This window comes from Phyllobates terribilis, unplaced genomic scaffold (genome assembly GCF_046119375.1).
Source record: "Phyllobates terribilis strain yellow unplaced genomic scaffold, ASM4611937v1 Scaffold_277__1_contigs__length_2500907, whole genome shotgun sequence".
NCBI classification, from domain to species: domain Eukaryota; kingdom Metazoa; phylum Chordata; class Amphibia; order Anura; family Dendrobatidae; genus Phyllobates; species Phyllobates terribilis.
This window is the reverse complement of record NW_027363037.1, coordinates 1,113,943-1,129,014: the sequence shown is the minus strand read 5'-3', so window position 1 is coordinate 1,129,014 and position 15,072 is coordinate 1,113,943. Positions and strand designations below refer to the sequence as shown.

Here is a 15,072-nt window from a genome sequence, read left to right as displayed (position 1 = left end):
TCCCTGTTTTAGATAAGTTTCTTTTAATACATTTTTTCTGTTTCTGTTTTAAAACCCTTTTTAAAGATAATTACCTTTCCTATTTTATGCGTTTTAACACTGGTTTTCTCATGAGAAGGTTTGGTTGGTTTGAAACGGTTTTATCCTTTCCTTATGCTTTTAACCTACCTGCACATTATGAGATTTTAAAGAAAATTATTCTTGATTTTAATTTGAATAAGAAACAGACAGGGGATCTATGTAACAGCAAGACACTACTCAAACAAATTAGTACTGATGTGACGTTGTGTGATATTGAACGTTATGATGATGACAAAACTGTACACATATGGAAAATGATTAACGCCCCTTATCTTTTTAATGTACAGAAAGACATGTCTTGGAGCTGCGCACACCACTGTCTTCCTTGCCGGGCATTCCAGTACAGAAGAGGTTTTGTGAGGTCTGCCATCTGCCCAAGAGAAGGTTGTCAAGAAGAAGAGACAGTGAAGCATCTTTTATGGACTTGTGCTTTTGCTAAAGAGTTCTGGAGAAGATTAATCCCCCTGCTGGAGAAAATGGTGGACCTCAAGGACTTTAATTTTGCATCAGTGTTATATGGTCTTCTGGAATGCCCAACAATGGACCAAAAAATAATGGCGTGGAAGACAGTGAATTGTGCCAAGATAGCGCTCTGGAATGCTAGAAATATTGCTGTTTTTAAACATGAAATGTTACCAGTAGATGATGTTTTAGCCTTTTGTAAAAGTGAAATGTACATATACTATTTATTGGACAGGAAAAAGAATGTAACGTTGGCAGGAAAATGGCTTTTTAACCTATGGAATATTTGACGTCTTGTAAAATTTGCTGTGATGGAATTTTTATTTTTCTTTGAAGTCCCGAAAGTGTAATGTGGATGTAATGGTTTTATTTCTGTAATTTGTTAAATTTTAAATAAACGGTTTTTATCCCCATGTGGGGGATAGCCAAATTAAAAAAAAAAATCTGTTCTTATCAGTTTAATATCTGATACGTCCCCTATCTGGGGACCATATATTAAATGGATTTTTAGAACAGGGAGATGGAAAAAGAGCTTGCTCTGTCCACTCCACGCATTGACCTGGTATTGCAGTATCTCCAGGACCGGTGCACCCCTCCTTTAATGCAGTTTCTAAAATCAGAAAGAATTGAATTCAATGTTTTTTGTTCATTTTGCTTGTTTGTCGGATTTTGGGATGGACTCTTTGGCTTTGCTTTTCTTCTCCTCATTGGATTTTTCATGTTCAAAGTTGCAGAAGCCAGATTACAAGCTCATTTTGGTTCAACTTCAGCAACTGTGCATTGCATTGCCATGTAATGTAATGAAATGCTATCTTTCTAGCTCTCCCTTTTTACTTCCTTTTGGATAAACAGACATATTAGGCAAGCATTTTCGAGCTTTCACCTAAATAACTACAGGTGGTGAGATAAGCTGCACAATATAATTGACCTTTCAGTATATTGTTGCACACACACCATCTATTTAGCAAATGCCCTTGTTATCAACAGCAGCCTTTTAAACTCACCTGAGCTAACAGGTATGTGCGCTGGTTACTCTGCTGCGCTTAAAATTTCTTTTTTGATTTACTACAATGCCTTTTCTGAAACGTTGTCTCCCTCTGCTGGAACACTGACTTCTTTCATTTAATGCCTGCAGACTATAAAAGAGAACCCAACCCAAAAAGTTTGGTTGATTAGTCTGTGGCATTCTGTTAAACTGTTGCTTATGGCGGTCTCTGTGAGCTTCTCAGCGACATTCAGCCAGCCAGGTATCCTGCCTGCAGTAGATGGAATGTGGCAATGGAACGCTGGCTGCGCATGTCATAATAGGCTCTGAGCCTTTATATACCTGTGCACAGCAGCAGCCACCTTCAGTCTGCTGCTGGACAGCCAGCAGCAGCAGCAGCAGCAGGAGAGGTATGTAATCAGCAGCCCTCCTGCTAAGGGTAGACAGCTGCTCGTTCCACCCCACCCCCCGCCTTAATTGGTTCTCCTCCCTTCCAACGGTGTTGAGGCGGGTGGGAACAGCAGGGGGTGAAGGTGCTGTGTTTAAAGAGGTGGAGTTATGCAGATCTAAAACGCGTGGATTGCAGCAGCAGCAAGCCGAAAAGTGCAGGCATGTAAGGGATCTAGAGGTTGACAACATGTCTTCTTAACGGGAGTCCAGGAGCTCATCTCCACAAATGGACTTTTCAGGATCCTTGGGTGGCTCCGTAGTTTGAAACCAATTCTGGTTATCGCTTCTCGGCCTTTTGGCTAAGATCAAGTGTAGTATCTGTTCTTATCAGTTTAATATCTGATACGTCCCCTATCTGGGGACCATATATTAAATGGATTTTTAGAACAGGGAGATGGAAAAAGAGCTTGCTCTGTCCACTCCACACATTGACCTGGTATTGCAGTATCTCCAGGACCGGTGCACCCCTTCTTTAATGCAGTTTCTAAAATCAGAAAGAATTGAATTCAATGTTTTTTGTTCATTTTGCTTGTTTGTCGGATTTTGGGATGGACTCTTTGGCTTTGCTTTTCTTCTCCTCATTGGATTTTTCATGTTCAAAGTTGCAGAAGCCAGATTACAAGCTCATTTTGGTTCATCTTCAGCAACTGTGCATTGCATTGCCATGTAATGTAATGAAATGCTATCTTTCTAGCTCTCCCTTTTTACTTCCTTTTGGATAAACAGACATATTAGGCAAGCATTTTGGAGCTTTCACCTAAATAACTACAGGTGGTGAGATAAGCTGCACAATATAATTGACCTTTCAGTATATTGTTGCACACACACCATCTATTTAGCAAATGCCCTTGTTATCAACAGCAGCCTTTTAAACTCACCTGAGCTAACAGGTATGTGCGCTGGTTACTCTGCTGCGCTTAAAATTTCTTTTTTGGTTTGCTACAATGCCTTTTCTGAAACGTTGTCTCCCTCTGCTGGAACACTGACTTCTTTCATTTAATGCCTGCAGACTATAAAAGAGAACCCAACCCAAAAAGTTTGGTTGATTAGTCTGTGGCATTCTGTTAAACTGTTGCTTATGGCGGTCTCTGTGAGCTTCTCAGCGACATTCAGCCAGCCAGGTATCCTGCCTGCAGTAGATGGAATGTGGCAATGGAACGCTGGCTGCGCGTGTCATAATAGGCTCTGAGCCTTTATATACCTGTGCACAGCAGCAGCCACCTTCAGTCTGCTGCTGGACAGCCAGCAGCAGCAGCAGCAGCAGGAGAGGTATGTAATCAGCAGCCCTCCTGCTAAGGGTAGACAGCTGCTCGTTCCACCCCACCCCCCGCCTTAATTGGTTCTCCTCCCTTCCAACGGTGTTGAGGCGGGTGGGAACAGCAGGGGGTGAAGGTGCTGTGTTTAAAGAGGTGGAGTTATGCAGATCTAAAACGCGTGGATTGCAGCAGCAGCAAGCCGAAAAGTGCAGGCATGTAAGGGATCTAGAGGTTGACAACATGTCTTCTTAACGGGAGTCCAGGAGCTCATCTCCACAAATGGACTTTTCAGGATCCTTGGGTGGCTCCGTAGTTTGAAACCAATTCTGGTTATCGCTTCTCGGCCTTTTGGCTAAGATCAAGTGTAGTATCTGTTCTTATCAGTTTAATATCTGATACGTCCCCTATCTGGGGACCATATATTAAATGGATTTTTAGAACAGGGAGATGGAAAAAGAGCTTGCTCTGTCCACTCCACGCATTGACCTGGTATTGCAGTATCTCCAGGACCGGTGCACCCCTTCTTTAATGCAGTTTCTAAAATCAGAAAGAATTGAATTCAATGTTTTTTGTTCATTTTGCTTGTTTGTCGGATTTTGGGATGGACTCTTTGGCTTTGCTTTTCTTCTCCTCATTGGATTTTTCATGTTCAAAGTTGCAGAAGCCAGATTACAAGCTCATTTTGGTTCAACTTCAGCAACTGTGCATTGCATTGCCATGTAATGTAATGAAATGCTATCTTTCTAGCTCTCCCTTTTTACTTCCTTTTGGATAAACAGACATATTAGGCAAGCATTTTGGAGCTTTCACCTAAATAACTACAGGTGGTGAGATAAGCTGCACAATATAATTGACCTTTCAGTATATTGTTGCACACACACCATCTATTTAGCAAATGCCCTTGTTATCAACAGCAGCCTTTTAAACTCACCTGAGCTAACAGGTATGTGCGCTGGTTATTCTGCTGCGCTTAAAATTTCTTTTTTGGTTTGCTACAATGCCTTTTCTGAAACGTTGTCTCCCTCTGCTGGAACACTGACTTCTTTCATTTAATGCCTGCAGACTATAAAAGAGAACCCAACCCAAAAAGCTTGGTTGATTAGTCTGTGGCATTCTGTTAAACTGTTGCTTATGGCGGTCTCTGTGAGCTTCTCAGCGACATTCAGCCAGCCAGGTATCCTGCCTGCAGTAGATGGAATGTGGCAATGGAACGCTGGCTGCGCGTGTCATAATAGGCTCTGAGCCTTTATATACCTGTGCACAGCAGCAGCCACCTTCAGTCTGCTGCTGGACAGCCAGCAGCAGCAGCAGCAGGAGAGGTATGTAATCAGCAGCCCTCCTGCTAAGGGTAGACAGCTGCTCGTTCCACCCCACCCCCCGCCTTAATTGGTTCTCCTCCCTTCCAACGGTGTTGAGGCGGGTGGGAACAGCAGGGGGTGAAGGTGCTGTGTTTAAAGAGGTGGAGTTATGCAGATCTAAAACGCGTGGATTGCAGCAGCAGCAAGCCGAAAAGTGCAGGCATGTAAGGGATCTAGAGGTTGACAACATGTCTTCTTAACGGGAGTCCAGGAGCTCATCTCCACAAATGGACTTTTCAGGATCCTTGGGTGGCTCCGTAGTTTGAAACCAATTCTGGTTATCGCTTCTCGGCCTTTTGGCTCAGATCTGTAATGGGTCTAGTCATTTGGCTGTCTGTGCGTTAACTCTTGGCCCTGTGGCATCGCCATTTTATGGCTTAAGCCACTTGCTGCTATAAGGAGTTGGCCAGTAGACACGACTAGCGATAATGGGACGCATTCGATACGCTGGGCCCGGTGAGGCTCGAGTGAAGTTTGGAATCCAGATTGATGTGGAAGAAGGCAAAGAAGGAATCTTTACCCTCAGCTTCGTGGTGAAGGAGATTTTGTTTGGACTCCTTGAAGTGAAGAAGGAAGAAATCTTGTGCCTCCAGCAATTCAAAAGCAAGTATAATCTTGTATTTACTTCTATGGCTGTTTGCAACAATTTCTATGATTGTTTGAAAAAGAATCTGGACAATCAATATTTGGATGGGCTGCCTTTTGTCATCTTGTATTGCTCCAAAGAGGTACCTTTGACTGTTTTCATGTACAACCCACATGTGGACTTGGCTTTGATTTATGCCTTTCTAAATAGGCACTGCTATATTACCAAGGTGGCAGTAAAAGTCATGAATGAGGAGGAACTATGGACCGGTAAATATCGTTTCATGGTCAAGTTCCGGGAAAGTCCTGATGAACCAGGGGGTATACATTATCCTCCATCAAATTTTTCCATTGGGAATGAGCGGGGTTACCTGTTCTTCCCCAATGCGCCCAGGTTTTGTCGTCATTGTAGGAGGTATGGCCATACTCAGGAAGCATGCGACATCAGACAGATTATTTGCAGGAAGTGCAATGAGGTGGGTCATTCTTCCAATAATTGCAAAAATGAAATAGTCTGTAACCTCTGCGGAGAGAAGGGGCATGCCTTCAGAGACTGTATATTCCATCCTGGTTCATATGCGGGGGCAGCGGGAAGGGGAAGGAGAAGAAATGAATCTCCTGCACCCACAGCTACAACTCCGACTGCTCCAACTCCGACTGCTCCGATATCTACTCTGGCTTTCCTGGATGAGGAGGAGGCTCGGGTTGCTTTTCCAGAACTGGTTCGTGTGAATGTAAGAGGAAATATGGAGCTGGCACCTGAGCCACCGGTGCAGAGGGCCGCGTCTGTGGCTTCAGATGTCAGTGAGTCTGAGACGATAACTGATGATCGCATAGGCATGGAAGTGGCCCCGGTGGAGGATCTGGAGGCTGAAATTCCAGACATGATGGTTACATTGCAGGGGGAAGAGGAGTCTGATCTGACCAGAACACCGCATGTGGCCTGGAGCGATGTCGTTTCTGACCTTGAGGAGGAGGGATGTCAGGGGGACTTTGACCCCCAGCGGCGGGATTATAGTTCAGATGAAGATGGAGGCGCTTCAGTGAAGAAAAAGAAGAAAACTGAACCATCCTTTTCCCCTTTAAGTGACTGCAGTGTGAGTCCAGCCCGGGTGTACCCTACTGCATCCGATCCCCAAGATGTGTCTTTTTTGGGGGAAGGCACAAACTACGATATCTGCACGTCCAGCGTCCTACCCCCAGAAGGGTTAGGATGATGTACAGGTGGGCATGTTGTCGTGACCTGCCACATCAAATTAATAGATGGGTGCCCAAGTTGCTCTCAGCATCTTGTCGCTAAATGTTCGGCTGATTAAATCTGAGTCGAGAAGAGTGGCAATTTTGGACTACTTGAGCAACTTGGATGCGGACGTATACTGTGTCCAGGAGTGTGGGATCTCCGATCCCTTAAGTGAAAATGCATGGCCTTTAGGTCAAAGTGTGTGGTCTGGTTCTGTATGTAATAAAAATTGTGGGGTAGGTGTTTTGGTGAAGGGTTATAGTGTTAAGATAGAAAGTTACATGGTGGTGGAGGCGGGGAGGTGTGTAATATGTGAGTTAAATTGTAGGGGGTGGAGGGTTAGGGTGGTAAATATGTATGCACCAATAGATAAAGGGGAGAGGCTGGAAATTTTTGAGAAATTATGTTTTTTTTTATCTGGCAAAATGCCAATAATTTTTGTTGGAGATTTCAATTGTGTGACGGAGGGGGATAAGATGGATGTTACAGGTAAAAGACTCAAGAGTCTTGTGGCGGATTTTTCCTTACAGGATGCTGCGGAAGTTTTTTTAGGTAATCCACCTCCTGCGACCTATAAGGCCGACAGGGGAGGCATAGAGTCTAGAATAGACCGTATCTTCTTTTCTTCACAAAATGTTATTTGTAGGAATTTCCAGCAGGAAGATGTTCCCTTCTCTGACCATGTGTGTTTGAGGGCACGTCTAGAAGGTAAGATTTCCTTTGTATATGGTGGTGGCGTGTGGAAACTTAATGTGCGTTTGCTGGAAGATAATAGGATCATGCGTGATTTTAGGCGAATGTATGTTAGGTGGAGGGATAAAAAAAGTGATTACAGGAATGTGCTTGAGTGGTGGGACTGGATGAAGAGTGAGATTGGTTTTTTCTTTAGAAAAAGGGGCAGGAGGAAAGCAGCAATGAATAGAGCAAAATTTAATGATTTAAGCTCTAGACTGGAGTGGCTGAGGAAGTTAAGGATGATTGGAGTGGATGTGGATGTTTTGATGTGTCAAGTGAAAGAAGAGATTAAGAAATATATTGAGGGTAAAGGGAAAGAAATTATTTACCGTTCTAAGATTGAACATTTGGAGAAAAATGAGAAATGCACAAGGTTTTTTTTCAAAAAAGTTTTTGGGAAGAAAGTAGATATGGATGAGGTGGTGAATGGTGATGGGGTGTGTGTGAGTGGGAAGGATGTGATGCAGGAGGTGGTGTTGTTTTATAAGGAGTTGTATGGGGAAAAATGGGTTGATGATAGGATGTTGACTGATGCTTTGGGGTGTTTAGAAGGTTGTTTGGGTGAGGATGAACGTGAAATATTGGATGATGTAATTGTGTTGGATGAAGTTAAAAAAGTGGTGATGTCTGCGAGTAAGAATAAAACACCTGGGAAGGATGGACTGCCCGTGGAGTTATATGTTAAGGAATGGGACACGATGGGAAATGACTTATTGGAGGTGTGCCAGTATATGTTCACGGAGAATATGTTGAGTGAATCTATGAGAGATGGGATGGTGGTTTTGGTTCATAAGAAAGGTGATAAAAAGGATTTGGGGAATTGGAGGCCAATCACCCTTTTGAATGCAGACTATAAGGTGTTTAGTAAATTGTTGGCTAGCCGGATGCGGGAAGTGATTGGCGGTGTGGTGGATGAAGATCAAGTGTGTGCAGTGCCTGGGAGAAGTATGACTGAAAATTTGGTGTTGTTGCGTGATGTGATTGGGGATTGTATGAGTCGTAAGCAGAAATGTTTGTTGTTTTCGGTTGATTTTGAAAAAGCTTTTGACCGTGTGTCACATAGCTTTATGTTTAAGGTTTTGTCTAAGATGGGTTATTCCAGGAATTTTGTAAACTGTGTTAGGAGTTTGTATTGTAATGTTTCAAGTGAATTTTTGGTGAATGGGTGGTTGAGTGAGAAAGTGAGAATTAAATCAGGAGTGCGTCAGGGGTGCCCTATGTCCCCTTTTTTGTTTATTAGTGTGATTGAAGTGTTGATGTGTATGGTTAGGAAGGATAAGGTTATGAGAGGTGTGATGATTCCTGGGAGTAATGGAAAGGATGTGAGAATTCTAGGTTACATGGATGATGTAGTGATTGTGAGTGGGAATATGGCTGCGATGAGTAGGGCAAGGTTGATATTAAGTTTGTTTTGTAGTGTCTCAGCTTTTAAGGTCAATTGGACTAAGAGTTCCTTTAAATGTTTTGGTGAGAGGAATGTACGGATGGATGGTGTGAGGTGTGAGGATGGTGCAATAAAGGTGCTTGGGATTAAGTTTAATGATGATTTGAAAGGAAATGAGAGTTGGGAACATTGTGGGGTGAGAGTGGTGCGCAAGTTGAATTTTTGGCGAATGAGAGAATTAACTCTGACTGGGAAAGTTCTGATTATTAAGGCGGTTATTTTGCCTATTTTGTTGTTTGTTGCGAATGTATATCCTGCTGCTTTTAAGAAAATTAGGAAAACTGAGAAATTCATCTTTAATTTTCTTTGGGGAAGTCGCATGGAGAAATTGAAACGGGAATATGTCTATAAGTTATGTGTAAATGGTGGTTTGGATTTTCCAAATATTGATTTCTTTTTAGGGATTAGTTACGTGAAAATGGTGGTGGAGGTTCTAGGGAAAAGTAATAAGTGTGCTTATATGATGAAGTATTCGGCTGGATGGATGCTTTATGGCTTAAAGTGGGTCAAAAGGGATGCTAGAGTGCCTGTTGCTTTTAAGTGTCCTGTATGGTATGGTTGTGTTGAGAAATTTGTAAGGAAGTATGATTTGTTGTCCGTTAACATGAGTGATTTTAGGCAAAAGAAGAAAGTCATTAGGATGGTGCGTGAGCGTGAGGTGGTATGTAATATCAATGGGTTGAGAGGGGAGGAAGTAACCGAGATGTGGAGAAAATTAAGTATAGATGGTTTGACTAACAGACAGAGAGATATCGCTTGGATGATATTGCATGACATTTTGCCTGTTAGAGATGTGCAAAAGAAGAGGGATTTAGTTAAATCTGAGGTATGCCCGAGGGATGGATGTGGTTTGAGAGAGCATGTTAGACATATGGTATGGGATTGTGATTTTGCATATGATGTATGGAAGGGTATAGGGGGACTTTGCAAGGAATTGGTGGGTGTAAAGTATGTAAATTGGAAACTTGCTATGTTTGGGATGGGTGCATGTAGTAGAATTAAGGATAGGATTTTATGGTTGTTGGTGGTGTGTGTAATTGAAAGTTTGTGGGATGCGAGGAATTTGTTAGTTTTTAAAAGGAAGAAAATGTCAGTTAATGAATGTTTGAGATTGATTCTGTCACGTATGTATGTAATATACCTCTGGGATCAGGAACGTGGAAGTATTATAGATGCTGAAGGGATCTGGAAGTTTAAAAAGTGGAGGTTTTTGGTAAAGTTTAATTAGTAGTGTATAATGTACCTGATGATAAGGTTTGGTTTTATTTTTGATTATATACCAAGTGTGATGAAAGGCTAAGTGTCAATGAAAGGCTTTTGTAAGTCGATTTGATTGAGCTTATGCTCCGGCCTATCTGATTTGGTTAAAAAAAAAAAAAAAAAAAAAAAAAAAAAAAAAAAAAATCTGTTCTTATCAGTTTAATATCTGATACGTCCCCTATCTGGGGACCATATATTAAATGGATTTTTAGAACAGGGAGATGGAAAAAGAGCTTGCTCTGTCCACTCCACGCATTGACCTGGTATTGCAGTATCTCCAGGACCGGTGCACCCCTTCTTTAATGCAGTTTCTAAAATCAGAAAGAATTGAATTCAATGTTTTTTGTTCATTTTGCTTGTTTGTCGGATTTTGGGATGGACTCTTTGGCTTTGCTTTTCTTCTCCTCATTGGATTTTTCATGTTCAAAGTTGCAGAAGCCAGATTACAAGCTCATTTTGGTTCAACTTCAGCAACTGTGCATTGCATTGCCATGTAATGTAATGAAATGCTATCTTTCTAGCTCTCCCTTTTTACTTCCTTTTGGATAAACAGACATATTAGGCAAGCATTTTGGAGCTTTCACCTAAATAACTACAGGTGGTGAGATAAGCTGCACAATATAATTGACCTTTCAGTATATTGTTGCACACACACCATCTATTTAGCAAATGCCCTTGTTATCAACAGCAGCCTTTTAAACTCACCTGAGCTAACAGGTATGTGCGCTGGTTACTCTGCTGCGCTTAAAATTTCTTTTTTGGTTTGCTACAATGCCTTTTCTGAAACGTTGTCTCCCTCTGCTGGAACACTGACTTCTTTCATTTAATGCCTGCAGACTATAAAAGAGAACCCAACCCAAAAAGTTTGGTTGATTAGTCTGTGGCATTCTGTTAAACTGTTGCTTATGGCGGTCTCTGTGAGCTTCTCAGCGACATTCAGCCAGCCAGGTATCCTGCCTGCAGTAGATGGAATGTGGCAATGGAACGCTGGCTGCGCGTGTCATAATAGGCTCTGAGCCTTTATATACCTGTGCACAGCAGCAGCCACCTTCAGTCTGCTGCTGGACAGCCAGCAGCAGCAGCAGCAGCAGGAGAGGTATGTAATCAGCAGCCCTCCTGCTAAGGGTAGACAGCTGCTCGTTCCACCCCACCCCCCGCCTTAATTGGTTCTCCTCCCTTCCAACGTTGTTGAGGCGGGTGGGAACAGCAGGGGGTGAAGGTGCTGTGTTTAAAGAGGTGGAGTTATGCAGATCTAAAACGCGTGGATTGCAGCAGCAGCAAGCCGAAAAGTGCAGGCATGTAAGGGATCTAGAGGTTGACAACATGTCTTCTTAACGGGAGTCCAGGAGCTCATCTCCACAAATGGACTTTTCAGGATCCTTGGGTGGCTCCGTAGTTTGAAACCAATTCTGGTTATCGCTTCTCGGCCTTTTGGCTAAGATCAAGTGTAGTATCTGTTCTTATCAGTTTAATATCTGATACGTCCCCTATCTGGGGACCATATATTAAATGGATTTTTAGAACAGGGAGATGGAAAAAGAGCTTGCTCTGTCCACTCCACGCATTGACCTGGTATTGCAGTATCTCCAGGACCGGTGCACCCCTTCTTTAATGCAGTTTCTAAAATCAGAAAGAATTGAATTCAATGTTTTTTGTTCATTTTGCTTGTTTGTCGGATTTTGGGATGGACTCTTTGGCTTTGCTTTTCTTCTCCTCATTGGATTTTTCATGTTCAAAGTTGCAGAAGCCAGATTACAAGCTCATTTTGGTTCAACTTCAGCAACTGTGCATTGCATTGCCATGTAATGTAATGAAATGCTATCTTTCTAGCTCTCCCTTTTTACTTCCTTTTGGATAAACAGACATATTAGGCAAGCATTTTGGAGCTTTCACCTAAATAACTACAGGTGGTGAGATAAGCTGCACAATATAATTGACCTTTCAGTATATTGTTGCACACACACCATCTATTTAGCAAATGCCCTTGTTATCAACAGCAGCCTTTTAAACTCACCTGAGCTAACAGGTATGTGCGCTGGTTACTCTGCTGCGCTTAAAATTTCTTTTTTGGTTTGCTACAATGCCTTTTCTGAAACGTTGTCTCCCTCTGCTGGAACACTGACTTCTTTCATTTAATGCCTGCAGACTATAAAAGAGAACCCAACCCAAAAAGTTTGGTTGATTAGTCTGTGGCATTCTGTTAAACTGTTGCTTATGGCGGTCTCTGTGAGCTTCTCAGCGACATTCAGCCAGCCAGGTATCCTGCCTGCAGTAGATGGAATGTGGCAATGGAACGCTGGCTGCGCGTGTCATAATAGGCTCTGAGCCTTTATATACCTGTGCACAGCAGCAGCCACCTTCAGTCTGCTGCTGGACAGCCAGCAGCAGCAGCAGCAGGAGAGGTATGTAATCAGCAGCCCTCCTGCTAAGGGTAGACAGCTGCTCGTTCCACCCCACCCCCCGCCTTAATTGGTTCTCCTCCCTTCCAACGGTGTTGAGGCGGGTGGGAACAGCAGGGGGTGAAGGTGCTGTGTTTAAAGAGGTGGAGTTATGCAGATCTAAAACGCGTGGATTGCAGCAGCAGCAAGCCGAAAAGTGCAGGCATGTAAGGGATCTAGAGGTTGACAACATGTCTTCTTAACGGGAGTCCAGGAGCTCATCTCCACAAATGGACTTTTCAGGATCCTTGGGTGGCTCCGTAGTTTGAAACCAATTCTGGTTATCGCTTCTCGGCCTTTTGGCTACGATCAAGTGCTTTATTGCAGGAGATTGTAGTTGAAGGGTACTCGGGTACCCCTCTCCTTGGCCTGGCAGGATCGTCCACTTTGGTGGACTTAACCTGCTTGCTGCTATTAGGGAGAGGGCTTAGTCCCAGGGTAACGTGTTGCGATCCCCCAGCTTCCAGGTGTCTTTCGCTGCAAGAACACTGGGAGCGCAGATTGCAAGCGGCTGCAATTTGCAACCTTGTTGCGGTTTCCATGGAGGTTGACCCTAACCTCGTGCCTCTTTATGCGAGGCTAAAAAACTCTATCCGAGTTCACTTCACGGCGGGTGGCTCGGATATGAGGAAATTAGGGTATGTAGTCCAGGACGTGCTCAGGAACCTTCTTGGCGTGCAGAGGAATGAAATTCTGTCCATCCAGGATTATCCTAGAAGAGGTGACTATGACATCACATTCACCGGAGAAGGTATTTTCAGAGATGTTCTAGAAAAGTTAAAAAAAGTTGAAAATAGTCCTGTTCTGAAAGGGATACAAATTGTTGAGCACGTCCTGGATGAGGTAAGACTTGTTGTCGTAAAAGTATTTTCGCCTTTTGTTTCTGCTCCAGAAATTATGTCATTTTTAGCAATTTATTTTAAAAGTGTTAAATGTATTGGGAAGATACTTAATGAATATAACATATGGACATCTAAGTGGAAATTTCTTGTGAAGTGTATAAGAGATCCAAATACACCAGGTGGTATACGGCTTCCCCCTGCCCGTTTTAAAATTGGACAAACAAATGGGGATTTCTTCTTTTCTGGGATGCCAGTATATTGCAGAAATTGTGGGCGCTATGGTCATTCAAAAGAAAACTGTAATGTATCATGTAGAAATTGTGCTAGTGAAGAACATGAGACAAAAGAATGCCCTAAGGAAAAGAAATGTAGTTTTTGCCAGACTCCAGGTCACTTTTATTTTTCTTGCCCTCACAGATTTCGGGAAGATGAGCAAAAGGGAAAGTCCAAGACGTCCGACCAAGGACCAAAAGATCAGACCACCCCTCAGGAGGAGGAACAACAACCTGGAGCCTCTGGAGACAATAAGGGCGTACCAAATAGTGAAATGTCTCCAGAGTCTATGACAGGTAAAATACCAAATCCCAAAACCTGGCTGCAGGACCTGCGAGAGTCCAAAAGGAGGGCTGAGAAGGAGCAGAAGGGCACTACTGGTAAGGTCAAAAGGGACCGGCAAAAGGCCGACACAGAAGCCCTTGCCCAGTCTGGGTCTCCTAGGGCTGAGGGCGCTGAGTGGATAAAGGTGGGTCCTAAGAAAAAGAAAAAGGGTGGTTCGGAGGAGGCAGCAGGAGGTGAACAGATGGACACTTCTTCAGAAGGGGACGTGGACGCTGGACCCTCAGGGGTTTCGGTCTCCGCTGCTACAGGTGGGGACCGGGATCTTGCTGCCTCTGAAGAGTCAGAGGCTCTGCCTTGTGCGCAACCTCCTCCTATAGGACGACCTTCTACAGGTCAAACAGGGGCGGCGGAACCCCTCGGGGACCCACCTGATGAGGAACTGCATGGCCAGCCAATGGAGACCCAGCGGGTTCTGCCAGCCAGCCCTCCGAGCTATGCCAGTGTAGCGTCGGGTTTATATAAATGTGGTAATCTTTCCTCCTCCACGGAGACTCTCGTGACGATACTATCAGATGAGGAGGGAGGCGCAAGCCCAGTGGTCTGATCAGGTTCATCGGACAGGTAAATCCGTTGCTCTTAGTTACCTAAGTAAAATTTCTACATTTTCTAATGATGGCTGAACTCAAAGGTATTTCCCTCAACGTGAGAGGCATAAAATCTAACACGAGAAGAACTGCTCTTTTTAATTTTTTTACGTGTTTTACTGCATCTGTATTTTTTCTGCAAGAATGTAATATCCCACATGAAATGTCATATCAAAAATATAAAGATGAGTGGAAGTGTGGGCCATCTGTCTGGTCCGGATCGAATGCTGCAGGATCAGCGGGTGTAGCCATACTTTTTAAAGGGAACGTTTTAATTGATTTTATTCAGGAAATTTTACCAGGTCGTATTTTATTAGTGAAAGCTTTTATTGATGGTATTAGATGGCAGTTTTTAAATTTTTATGGATCCCCAGAGAAAAATGAAAGAGCCGAAATGCTTGATCTTTTACCTTTATTTATTAATAACTCTGAACCTTTTATCTTAGCAGGGGATTTTAATTGTGTTTTAAAAGGTGAAAACCGGCGCTCCAGCTCTGTAAGCAGGAACTACGATAAAACCTCAGGTATGCTACATGATATAGTCAAAGATGCTAAATTGATAGACATATATAAAGAGTGTCATAGTGACAGCCCAGAGGACGCCGGTTTCACTTGGAGCAATGCTAATTGTAGCTCTAGGATTGATTTTATTTTTGGTTCAGATAAAACAATACCTGCCAAATGTGAAGTTTTAACTAATATATTTTCAGACCATAAACTTTTATCCTTTACCA

The 15,072-nt window shown here is 43.1% G+C and overlaps 4 non-coding genes and 1 pseudogene across 4 annotated transcripts; all 5 read left to right on the top strand.

Moving 5' to 3' along the window:
* The first annotated feature begins 949 nt into the window (after nucleotides 1-949).
* LOC141219664 (U2 spliceosomal RNA) lies at nucleotides 950-1,139 on the top strand. Its single transcript, XR_012288110.1, has one exon. It is a non-coding gene; the product is annotated as a U2 spliceosomal RNA (small nuclear RNA).
* Nucleotides 1,140-2,257: 1,118 nt separating this feature from the next.
* LOC141220220 (U2 spliceosomal RNA) lies at nucleotides 2,258-2,448 on the top strand. The gene has a single exon (XR_012288590.1). It is a non-coding gene; the product is annotated as a U2 spliceosomal RNA (small nuclear RNA).
* A 1,118-nt stretch (nucleotides 2,449-3,566) lies between these two features.
* Nucleotides 3,567-3,757, top strand: LOC141220101 (U2 spliceosomal RNA). The gene has a single exon (XR_012288473.1). It is a non-coding gene; the product is annotated as a U2 spliceosomal RNA (small nuclear RNA).
* Nucleotides 3,758-9,949: 6,192 nt separating this feature from the next.
* LOC141219704 (U2 spliceosomal RNA) lies at nucleotides 9,950-10,153 on the top strand (annotated as a pseudogene).
* A 1,118-nt stretch (nucleotides 10,154-11,271) lies between these two features.
* On the top strand, nucleotides 11,272-11,462 carry LOC141220099 (U2 spliceosomal RNA). Its single transcript, XR_012288471.1, has one exon. It is a non-coding gene; the product is annotated as a U2 spliceosomal RNA (small nuclear RNA).
* The last annotated feature ends 3,610 nt before the right edge of the window (nucleotides 11,463-15,072 follow it).